Source organism: Rhinolophus sinicus, chromosome 2, assembly GCF_057876585.1.
Source record: "Rhinolophus sinicus isolate RSI-liver-muscle chromosome 2, RSI-T2T, whole genome shotgun sequence".
In the NCBI taxonomy this organism is placed as follows: domain Eukaryota; kingdom Metazoa; phylum Chordata; class Mammalia; order Chiroptera; family Rhinolophidae; genus Rhinolophus; species Rhinolophus sinicus.
In genome coordinates this window covers 21,742,022-21,755,585 of record NC_142502.1, presented here as the reverse complement: position 1 = coordinate 21,755,585, position 13,564 = coordinate 21,742,022, and the positions used below count along the sequence as shown (strand labels likewise).

The 13,564-nt window shown below is 31.8% G+C and overlaps 1 long non-coding RNA gene across 1 annotated transcript in view; it reads right to left on the bottom strand.

Annotated features, from left to right (window-relative positions):
• LOC141566993 (uncharacterized) overlaps positions 1-13,564 on the bottom strand; it is a 402,769-nt gene that overhangs the window by 284,555 nt on the left and 104,650 nt on the right. The window lies entirely within an intron of this gene.

The window sequence follows — 13,564 nt, the reverse complement described above, 5'->3', positions numbered from 1 at the left end:
GGGTAAAATAGTAAGTGCTGCTGGAGAAAAATGAGTAGCCAACAGCAAAAGGTAAGTTTAGATCCATACCTCAAACCATAAACATTAATAATCTAATTGATGAAAGATCTAAAGGAGAAGGAAGAAGGAGGAGAGAGGAAGGAAAAGAAGGAGGAGGAGGAGGAGTCACACGGATAGTAGAGTAATGGAATATAGGGGAAATTTCTCTCTAAATTTCACAGAAAAATGAGATAAATGAAGATGAAATGAATAAAAGATAAAATGGAAAAAATGATTTGCATAAGATAATTTTCATATGATCAAAAAGTAGCATATAAGCAAATGTAAAAGACAAATGCAAGTGACAATCAGGGACAAATATTACAGATAAAAATCCAAAACTTGTAGAAGTTTAGGGTGAAAAGTTCAAATACTTGAAAGAAAAAATAAACAGACAATTCATCAGAAAAACAGTATATAAATGACTCAAAAAATACAACAAAGATATTCTACTTTACTCATATAAGAGAAATACAAATTAAACCTACTGTAGATCATATGGTAATTCTATCCTGATATTATTATGCAAAGCAAAATAAGTCAGACAGAAAAAGTTGAGAACCATGTGATTTCACTGATATGTGGGATATAAAACTGAAAACAACAAAGGAAAAAGACAAACAAATGAAGAAACAAACACTCAGACACAGACAATAGTTTAGTGGTTACTAGAGGGTAAGGAGGGAGGGGAGTGATAGGGTGGTCAAATATTTGGTGATGGAAGGAGAACTGACTCTGGGTGGTGAACACACAATGTGATATATAGATTATGTATATGTATATGTATATGTATATGTATATGTATATGTATATGTATATGTGTATATATATATATAGTAAATATAAATATATATGTGTACATATATATATATATAATTATACACCTTAAACATATGTAACTTTACTAACAATTGTCACTCCAATAAACGTTAATTAGAAAACAAACAACAACAACAAAAACTGTGGATACCATCATATTGGCAAAAACTAAAAAGCTTGACACAGCATTCTGTTCATCAGACTATAGGGAAACAGGCACTCTCATACGTTGTTAATTGGGATGCAAGTGGGTACAACTCTATGGAATGGAAATTGGAAGTATCTAGCAAAGTTACATTTATGTATATCTTAGACATCGCAATTTCACTACTAAGAATTTACTCTGAACATTCACCTTGAATATTAAAATACTTCCTCACAAGGTTTTTCATTGCAATGTTTTCATAATCACAAAATAGTACAAACGACATAAATGCACAAACATAAGACACTAATTCAATTAATTATGGTAAATACAAGATAGAGTATTATGCAGCTGTAAGAAAGACTAAAAACGATCTCTACATATGAATAATTTCTGAAATATATTTTTCAGTGAAAAAAAAACCTACATGTGAAGAATATTTGTAGTATGTTACTTTTATATAAGAAAAAAAATAGAGAATCAATCTATTTTTGCAAGAAAAAGCCTAGAAAGGATAAGCTATAAACTAACGAGATTGGAAGTAGGAATAGGATAGAAGGAATGAGGAGAGCAATATAATTTTCTGAGTATAACTTTTGAGACAGTTTTACTTTTGCTAACTATGTTAATATTTGACAGCCTCAAAAAAGAATACATTTCTAAGAACTTGCCCATTTTTTGTAGTTTACTGAATTTGGTGGCATACAGTCCTTCATAGTATTCTTGGATGACCCTTTGTATTTTCATGGTATCTGTCCTAACTTCTCCTCTTTCATTTCTGATTTTATTGATTTGTGTCTTTCCTATTTTTTCTTAGTGAGTATAGCCAGGGATTCGTCAATTTTATTAATCTTCTCAAAGAACCAGATATTTGTTGCATTAATTTTTTTCTACTGTCTTCTCTATTTCATTTAATTCTGCTCTAATTTTTATTATTTCCTTCCCTCTGCTGACTTTGAGTTTCATTTGTTCTTTTTCTAGTTCTTTAAGATGAAATGTTATGTAGTTTATTTGGGACTTTTCTTGTTTCTTGAAATAGGCCTGTAATTATATAAATTTCCCTCTTAATACTGCTTTCACAGTATTCCAGTAATTTCAATATGATGTATTTTCATTCTCACATGTTTTATCTTTTGATATCTCCTTATGGAAATGCAAAAGAGAAAAAAAAAAAACACAATGAGATGTCACCTCACACCTGTTAGAATGTCTATTATTAACAAGACAAGTAATAATAAGTGTTGGAGAGGTTGTGGAGAAAAAGGAACCCTCATATACTGCTGGTGGATATGTAAAATGGTACAGTCACTGTGGAAAACAGTATGGAGTTTCCTCAAAAAGTTGAAAATAGAATTTCCGTATAATTTAGCAATCCGTCTTCTGGGTATGTACTCAAACAATCTGAAAACATTTATTTGAAAAGATATATGGACCCCTATGTTCATTGCAGTATTATTCATCGTGGCCAAGACATGGAAACAACCATAACGTCCTCTGATAGATGAATGGATAAAGAAGATGTGGTACATATATACAATCCATTATTATTCAGCCACAAGAAAAGATGGAATATTGCCACTTGTGACATCATGGATGGATCTTGAGATTATCAGGTTAAGAGAAGTAAATCAGACAGAAAGAGTCAGGAACCATATGATTACACTCAATTGATTTATATAAAACTGAAAGCAACAAATGAACAAGACAAAGAAACAAGAACTCATAGACACAGACAACAGTTTAGTGATGACCAGAGGGGAAGGGGGAAAGTGGGGTTGGCAGAGGAGGGTAAATGGGATCAAATATATGATGATGGAAGGAGATTTGACTGGGTGGTGAACACACAATGCAATATATACATGATATATTATAGAATTGCACACTTGAAACCTATATAATTTAATTAAGCAATGTCACCCCAATAAATTTTTTTAAAAATTTAATAAGGGACAGGATATTTGCTTATTCTCAAAGTATGTACCCACAAAAATATTGTCTAATTAGAAAGGGAAAAATATTAACTTTACTATAAAGAAATCTAACTGACTTCAGATTAATCAAGTGAATAGTTATTACCAGTAATAGGACAAAGTAAAATCATTTACATAACTTCTGTTTTATCATAAGTAAACATCATCAGTTAAACACAAATGGGGAAAAATTCCTCAAAATAACTAACTGGCCTGTAATCTTCAAATTAATCAGTCATGATAGATAACGAAACACTAAAGAACAGTGAGAGATTGTAAAAAGATTAAGTAGATATTAAAGCTAAATGCAATATGCGATATTGAATTGAATCATGGCCTAATATTTTTCTATGTAAAGGTTATTATTGAGATAATCAACATATACATGGCTTTGTAAATTAGGTAACAAAATTGGATCGATTATAAAATTATAATATTGTATAATTAAGCAATTAAACAAATGTAATAATTAGATACTTGTATGAATTGTATGAATATGTTTTTGCTAGTAGGGAATATATACAGGCATGATGTCTGCAACTTACTCTCAAATAGTTTAGAAAAATATAAAATGTACTTATATAGACAGAAAATTGTAAAGCAAAATGTGGCAAATGATAACAATTGAGGAATATGGGTATAAAGTATATAGTAGTTTTATGCATTACTTGTATAACATGTCCCTAAGTTTTTGAATTTTTTTCAAAATAAAAAGTTGCAAAAAGTGGAAATATTTTTTTATCTTATATAAACATTTAACTCTTGACAGACTACTTTAAGGATAGACAGCATAGTTTAAATTTTAAAGACAAATTGTTCTAGAGGTATAAATACCAGTTTTTCTACTTATTAGTTATAATATCTTGTGTAATTTACTTCACTGACATTGTCTCTGGTTCTTTGGTTTTAAAATAGAAGTGTATCACATAAGGCTATTATGAAGATTAAATTGTTAGATATCAAGTTACCATATATATCGGAGGTGCCAAAAAAATGTACACAAGTGGACACTCTGGTCAACATTGTTCAGGCAGTAATTTGCTATAATCAGAAGTGTCTAGAAGATGATGGTAACCAGTTTGAGCAGCTCTTGTAATTGCAAAAGTCAAACGTGACTTAGAGTCATCTTTTGTTATGGGTATATATTATTACGATTTTAATAGTTTTCCTTTCTTAAAAAAAAATATACATATATATACATTTTTTGGCATCCTCTGTATAAAGCACTTGAACAGAGGTTGGCACATAATGAATGCTATATAAATGCTCGTTAAATAAAATAAAACTGATTTTTTTTTTGCCATTTTACTGAATCAAAACATAAAATTCTTCCTTAAACTAATACTTTGATCAATGTGTACAATATAGGAACCCTGGTATATCTTGTTGATAAATGAATTCCAGTTGAAGATAGGGCACACTGCATTTATTTTAAAAGCAGGAAGAAAACTAATGAAAACTAAGACAAATTAAGTAATAGCAATGCAGAGCCAGACCATCTGGTCCAATCAAGAACCAACATTAGTGTAATTCAAATTAAAATCAGAATCTTTTAGTTTTAGGATTCATAAAAAAAGTCTATGTACCAATCTAAATTTGGACCACAGTTTTGATGCTAAAAGGTAAGGAATGGAGTGCTGAGAAAGACAGATTAAAGCCGACAGATGAAATTTTGTCAAGGATAACAGATGAGCATAAAAACCACCATTCATGTTGAAAATGTCATATAAAGGCTGAAAAAAAAGACGTTCCAGAAGATAAGCATGAAATCTGTGTATTGTGCTATTTGCTCTGTATGTTTTGGAGGTGGAATGCATAGTTTAGTCTGGATATAATTTGTTTATGGATGTTTAGAGCTCTGTATAGCTGTATGTATTTAGAAGCAATACATGTGTGTGTGCATATATATATATATATATATATATATATATATATATATATACAAATATATGCACACACACATACACACACTCACACACACACACACACACACACTCACAGGGGTTGCCAAAAAATGTATACACAGTTTAAGAAAGGAAAAAGCTGTATTATAATTGTAATACTCAATATATATCGGTAACAGAAGGTGAATAAAAGTCATGTGCATACATTTTTTTTGGCACCCCCAGTACATACATATATACATACTGATGTATAGATACTATTTCAGTTTTAAATGGAAACAAGAAAATAGACAAATAGAGGCCAGCCATTCAAAGGAGGAAAAGAAAACACTAGTTATAGTAGGGGAAAGTTTAAGCAAAGATGAAAGGAAGGCTCTTGAAACTCCATCACTTGAAAGGAAACGAAGAAATAGAAAAGGTATGGAGTAGTTAGGATTCCGGAGGAAGCGCCCAAAGAGTGAATGCTGGGATCAGATCTCAGAGAGCCAGTACTAGGGCAAGAGGCAGACATGTAAATGGCGGCACATCTGCATTCAATCTGTGCTTTTTTAATGAATGCTGTGTTTCTCCTCTCTTTCTCTGAAATCACCCTTCCAAGAGCCCTGAGGCCATTGGAACATGTGTGCTTCCTTCTTACAAGCTACTCTTGGCATCAGGAAACTTGTCTCTATTAATTTAACACAATATTTAAAATATACATAGAAAACATATTCCTTGACTTAGTTCAAGGACTTAATAATATTGATCTGAATGTCTTGTCCTAAATGAGTGATTTGGAATCTGCCCCAGTCACTAACCTGTATATCTTCAGCTGGTTGCAACCATGCAAAGAGTAGTAAAATCTATCTGATCTCACTCATTGTTGATGAGGCCTCTTTTAAACCTGACACTTCCTATAGTATTTGCTTCCTACCTGTTTTTATTTGGAATCACTAAACTTTCAAACAAGAAATCATGTTTAGCTTTTTTCTCTCATACTTCCTACATTTCTGCATTCTTGTGGTTTGAATATAGGCATGGCATTAAAGATGCTGAAGTAATAAACAGTTTTTAAATGAAAGGTTTTGTTCTATAATGTTTATTTTCTATTTTTAATTAGACAGTTTATGATACATTCCCATCTAATCCAAAATAGATATTTTCGTTAAGGTCATGAGTCTTAAAAATATTATAGTTTCTTATTCTTATCATTTCTGATCCCTATGCTCCTGTAGATAAAGTCAATACATATATTTGTTTTTCTTATCTATCTTACTTGGGATTTGATTATCACACTTACTCTCTTTCATCTGCTTTCTTTTAATCTGCTGTGCTACTTTCCCCATTATATCCCTTCATGGATAGCTTATCATAGATCTAATTTAACAAGAAGATCTAATTTAACAATTTGATTCATCTCTATTTTATTTTCTCCTGTATTTATTGGAAAGTTCCAAAAAACATGCAGTCACATACAATTTTATAGGAATGTTTTGTTTGATCTTTATGGCCAAACTCTATTTATGCAGCAAATATTACAAATATTCTTGAGCATTACCCCTTCATCCCCATGTTCCAGATAGTGATAGGTGTTTGTGATACAAAAAAAATGAAAACTATGTCCCATAACTGCTCTCCAACAGAGAGGAAAATATAAATAAAAATAGTGGGAAAAAGTGATGAGTGTTATCCGAGATGTTTCAGAAAGAATCCATGTGCTCTAACAATAAAAAAGAATAATCTACTATGCTTTTGAGCGTAAAAGTAATATCTTCACAGACCATACCAGAAAAATAGGGTAGAGGAATATTCTAGGAAATGATGCTATACCATAGACCAAAATGCAGATGTGTGAGATAGTACACAGCAGGACACATCAAGAAAAGAATAGGTATTTTTAGTGTCATTAGAGTATAGCATACAAATTCAGAAGATGAGAGATGAGAATCAAAAACCAAAAACAAAAGAGAGGTTTCTAAGTATCTTGAAAGGGATCTCTAGTGTATCTTGGGGAGTCATCGAGAGACTGAAGCAAAGAAGTCACACAATAATGTTCATATTTCAGAAAGATTTCTATAAATTTAGTAAAGAAAATTGACTGAACAAAAATTGAACAAGAGGTCAATGTGCAGACCATTGAACATTAAGGCAGAATTGATAAAAATATGAACTAAAAAAACAGTAATAATAATTAAGAGAAGAGGACAAGTGTGAAATCTACTAAGAAAATAGACAATAGAATTATAGGTCATTTGAATATGGGTCATGAGAAGTCAAATATAATTTCTATGTCTATGTAGTTAGCAACTAGGTTGAAAATTGTTTCAGTAAAAAATAAAGAACATAAAGGGAAGAGCAGATAGGTTCTGGGAGTGACAGTTCAAATTTGAGTTTGTACTACCTTTGAACCTGTCTAGTTGTCAATAAAGCAGGGACTGTTGACAGAGGTCTGAATTAGACGTAAAATTTGGACATTTCTAGCACATTTATAGTAAGTGAAGTTCTGGTCATGGATGAGATTGCCCAGGCTAAGGCACTGGTATAGGAAGAAGCACTGCAAATTGAGACAGTGATCTCAGAAATAGGAAGAGAATCATGAGTGGGGTACAAGAGTGTTTCTCCAGATATGACAGGGAAACAATCAAATGTATCAATGAGGTCAAGAAATATAAAGAGTAAAGTAGGTTTACTGAATCTGGCAATTAGGAGTCCTTTATGAGACCACCAGGGTCATTTGTATGAAATTGGATGGAGGGAGTATAAACCAGATTCTAAGGGTATACGGAGTAGAGAAATGAAGACAGAGAACTCCTTCCAAGAAACCAAGATTTAATAGAATAAAGAAATTGGGAGTGTGCTATATGGGGATAAAAAATCAACAGAGACAATTTTAGTATTAGAAATACTTGCATATGTTTCTAGGTGGAAGGAAATTTGCCAGAGGGGAAAAGAGTTTGAATATCACTACTACTGCTGCTTGTAGTGGTTGTAGTAATAGAAGTTAGAAGAGAATTAGCAGTTCCATTTTAGAGGATATCCAGGGAAGTTGTGGGATGGGTGGTGCTGCGTTGACTTAGATCAAGTAAATGAGATCACACTAATATATTGCATATGTGCATGGTTACAAATAACTTTTAGCGCAATGTCTAAACCCAAATAATGACTAATGGTATAACATCCAGAAGTCATACTGACTAAAGAAGGATAATCTCTTGACAAGCAAGGCCTACTTATAATATCAATTTTTGCATGTTCCATTAATTCCAGATACTTATACTCTGACCCCAGAATCAGCACCCTCTGAATTCTACATTTTTTTATCCATCTATCTTCCACTGAATAACTGTCTTCTACCATCAAGCCATTTACTTATTCAACAATTTTTCTCTATATTCCTACATTGTTGTTTCCACATTCTTGTACTATTATCTTTATTTCTCATCCTCTCACATCTGTTTTTTAGAATTGCTTTACTCTTTTGCCAGCAATTCCTGAAATTTTACTGAACAAATTCAATTATATTCCAAATAATTCTATTCTAAATAAGAAGTACTTCTTACAGAATAATTCTATTTTAAATACTTAATAATTCTGATAGAATAATTATTCTAAATAATTAAGAATGTGTTATATAGTTATTCTTCCTAATCATCTCATGTACTGTTTTCAAAATACCGATGGGAGCTTATATTTCCTTTCGAGCAGTGAGAGGGTCTCAAACATTTTATCTCCAACCCTTTACAGTGTGCAACTGAGTGTTAGGGATTTACTAGTCATATATGTGGGTGATTAATGAAAATGAGATATTTATATTATGTAAGTGGCCACCTATTTTGCCTACTAATGAAGTGAGGCATTTCTTGTTTATTCTATGTCTATATGGCTCACTTTTGCACCTTTGTTAACTCTCGGCTCACGTGATACCTTCCTAGTGACATCTTCCTGACAATCCTATGTGTAATCACACCCTCCATGCACATGCAGCCACACTCCTATGCCTTCTAAATGTTCTCCCTAGTGTATGATAGCATATATATTTTACCCTGAATTAAAAATTTAATTTCATGAAGTTCAAGATTTTCAACTGTTTTATTCAGTGATGTATCGTCCATTACCTAGATTGAAGTGTGGCATGCAATAGGAACTCAATAAATACATAAATATGGTTAAAAATTTATAATTAAACTATTATCCTCATTGATTTCCTCCTTTACAGTTTTATATTCTGTTTTTTCTTTCCATCCCCTATATCCTACATTTTCACAAGTGCTGGAATCACCACCTTAACATATTTATATAAAATGTTACCATTCTTTTATCAATGCTTTAAGAGATATTTAGCAATATCAATATTCAAACAAATAGTATAAGACAAATTCAAACTAGAAATAAACTGGAAACACATTTCTGGAAACTCTTCTCTTAATGAGCCTTGAAGGAACCAGCTTTAATTATTTTGAACTATCACTCTGGTTCTATTGAGTGTGTTACAAGTTCAGTGGTTAAATAGTTCCTTATTTGAAGGAAGCTGAAAAAACTCTATTAGAGTAATGACAAGGGCTGATTTTCTTTCCTTTTTTTTTTTTTTTCCTTTAGAGTCAAGAACAAATTAGGTCATAGTGATGGATTAGATCCAAACATATTATCTTGGCTTTACATAGAGGAAAAGTTCTGGTCCAGAATTACACAGCATCTATACTGGTAATGTTAAACTTGTGATTATGTAGACTGACAGACTTGTGGAAAAGTAAAAATAAAAAGAAATAAGAAATCAGTTTTTTAGAAAAGCTAATGAGGAAAAATTGTTTTTCTAGTGTTTATAAGTTAGGGGTCCTTTAATGCCAAAAGAACACCTTATGCAGTAGTTGAGCAAATTGTGACTGAACATAAGCTGATGGCCTGTCTAGAGCTTGCACAGATAAGCACAAAGCTTGTCATATGGAGAAGTATCTTTGACTTTCATTAAGCTCAATGGAACTTGACGATTGTCCCAGAAAACTGATAGCGGAACATTCTGAATTGATCACTACAATGGATGCTGGCAAACTGCCCTGGCTAGCTCTGTCTTTTGTCTGACTAATTTCAGACAGAGTTCCATAGGTCATGTGCTGTTGGGGACTAGACACAGGAAGTTTGAGACCAGGTTCTACCACAGAACAGGAAACCACAGAATTTGTGGGAAGTTGACCTTGCATTCTCCCACTTGAGCATTGAGCTCTCAGGAAAGTGCTGGGGTTGTTTAGAATCAGTTATTTCACTTGGCTAGTAGGCAGGCATTTAGCCAGAATTTCAGAAAATGCCAGCATAGTAAAAAAAAAAAGGGCCAGGAGAGTATGAAAAATCCCTGATATTGGCAAATGGTGTATTCCACACCTGGTAGAAACTTATTCTGTGAGGGCATTATCTGCAGCTGTGTATCTCCTCGAGGACTTTGAAACTTTGGTAGCTTTCCACTACTGAGAGTACATTTATGTCTTTTTGTAGCTGTCGCTAAACAGAAAGATTTCTCTATCCTCTGCTATTAAACAAAATTTAAAGAAACTTATTTCACACTGCCCGTTGGCATCTTTCTGTTAGACAAGTCATAGCCCATTGTTTTTATGCACATGCATCCAGGAGCACATAGCAAATTAAAGGTGATGTCAAATATATTAGTGAAATTTAGTTTTATAAAACTCCAAAACACTCCTTATGCTTTGCTCTGCACACCTCCTTATACCTGTCTTCTCTAAATCCCCAAAGAAACCAGTGGAAATCACGTTCAAATGATTGGGGAGCTAACAATTTAATTTAATATTTATTGGACCTATTTTTTGACACATGAACGCCAGCTCTGCTCTAAATAATTGAAGGCCCATAGAGATCTATGTGTTCCCCAGCAGGCCTGTGGCTGTTCACGACAAGATTAAAGGAGGGGAATCTACAGATCTTTTGAACTTCACTGAATGGTACAGATTGTTTTTCTGACACTAGAATTAAAATTTAAGTTTTTAAGTTATTTTAAGAGATTTTTAAGTTAAGGAAGCTAAAAGTTGTTTCACTGAAAAGATTAATAAAACAGAAAAATGACTAAATACACTACTTTGGGGGAGAAATGAGAAAGATGATACAAGTAACCAATATCACATTTCTTACTACATATCCTACAGGTATAAATAATTATAAGGTATTATTTTAAGCAACTTCGTGTCAATAAATCAATAATTGTGATATTGTTAGATCAATTCCCTAAAAACGACAGCCTACCAGAACTGACACAAAAAGACATTAAAAAAAAATCTGTATAAATCTCCATGTGTTAAAGAGATTGAATTTATCATTAAAGGATTTCCTATTAAAAAAAAAAAATCTGTTGAGATGTTTTTTTTCTACTGAATTCTAACAAACATTAGGGAAAAACTAATACCAACAGCATATTTATACTTTCAGAAAGTGGAAAATAGAAAAGACTAATATTTTATGGGTCCAGCATATTCTGATAGAAAATCAGACATAGACATTGCAAGAGAAGAAAAATACAGAGCAATATCACTTACGAACATTGAGGCAAAAACTTATAAAGTAATAGCAGTAAATTGACTTCATCTATATATACATATATAAAAAAGATAAGATGACATGATCAAATAGTATTTATTTTAAGAATGCAAAATCATTTTAACTTTCAAAAATCAATAAATATAATTCACGTAATAAAATGGAGAATAAATATGATCTTATGAAAAATGCAGACAATTTACTTGACAAAATTCAGTAACAATTCATAACAAAAACTCAGCAAACTAGAAAGCGAAGAGTAGTCCCTGATTTTGATAAAGGGCATCTATACAGAATCTAAAGCTAATATCATACTTAATGGTAAAGTATTGAACGATTTCCTTCAAAGATTGGGAGCAAAGAGTGATGTCCACTCTATTTTTGTTGAACAGGGTACTAGAAGATCTAGTCTATACCATAGGGCAAAGAAAAAAAAGAAACTATGTAGAGACAGAAAATACAAAATAAGATCATATTGATTCATAGGTGGTATGATGTATATATAGAAAATCATACAGCATCTTCATAAGAATCACTAGAACTAATAAATGTATTAAACCAAGTTATAGGATTAAGGTAATTATATAAAAATCAGTATTATGCCTATATGCAAGGTTCAAATAACTGGGAAATAAATTCAAAAATAATTCCATTTGCAGTGGCATTAACAAACATAATATTAAGGGTTCAGTTTAATAAATGAAAGTTCAAAGCCTCTATATTGAAAATTAGAAGGCTTTCTGAGAGAAATTAAAGATTTAAATGTGGAGCTACAGCAAGTATATGAAACTCAATAATGTTAAAATGTCAATTTTTACCACATAATCTATGGGTTCAATGTAATCTCAATCAAAGTCCTAATAGACATGTTTGTTGAAATCAACAAGCTGAATCTAAAATGACACGGAAACTAAAAAACCTGTAAGTAAAAAATCTTGAAGAAAATTGGAGGACTTGCTGTACTGATACTGAGGCTCGTTATAGAGGTATATTAATCCAGACAGAGTAAAACTGGTACAAGAATAAAGATGTGAAGCAGAATATGGACTGGCAATATACACTGTCAATTGATTTTTGACAAAAGTGCAATGGGGAAAGGAAAGTCTTTAAAATAATTGCTGTGGGGAAAAAGGGATAAGTGTAAGAAGGGGTAAAAATAAAAAAAAATAAAAAAAACTTTGGCCTGCTACTTTATGTTATCAACAATTATAATTTGAGACATACACTCAACTTAAACAAACAAGCAAAATAATATAAAGCTTCTAGAATAGAATAACTCTGTGTCCTTGGATTAGGTAACTAATAAAAAATACTGACAAATTAAATTTCATCAAAATTAATAACTTCTCATTATCAAAAATTAATATTAAGAAAAGGAAGTGGCAAGCCACAGACAGAAAACATATCTACAAGCCACATTTATCACAGACTCCTATCAAACATATATAGAGAACTCCCACAGACCAATAATATAAAGACAAACAACCCAATAATAAATGATCAAAAGTCTAAAATAGTAATTTCACAGACTGTACGTGTGTTTATTTGTGCGTGGCTCCTTATGTATATCAGTGATAAGCACATCAAAAAGGTGCTCAACACAATTAGTAGGGAAATGTGCATTATAAATGAAATACCATGTCATACTCAGTTAAGAGGAAAGGTGGGTAAAGGAGGTCAAATATATGGTGATGGAAGGAGATTTGACTTTGGGTGTTGAACACACAATGCAATATACAGAATATGTATTATAGAATTGTACACCTGAAACCTGTATAATTTTATTAACCAATGTCACTCAATAAATTAAAATAAATTAATTAATTAACAAAGTGACATTATATTTTGGCTTTGTTACAGAACTCTTATCCATCGATCTGGGAATTTAAATTTCATAATCAGTTTGGAAACAGTTCAGTAGCTGTTTTTTGTTTTGTTTTTATAAAGCTAAATATCAACCTATCATATGACTTAGCAATTTTGCTCCTAGTATTTACCAAAAAGAAATCAAATATGTGTCCATACAGAGATTTACAATATCATGCCTACCGAAGCTTTATAGATAATTGCCCTTAAGTGGCAAAACCCAGTTATTCATTAATAGGAGAGTGGATTAAAAATATGCAAGTATGTTTATAGCATAGAATAATACCTAGAAATAAAATATGAAA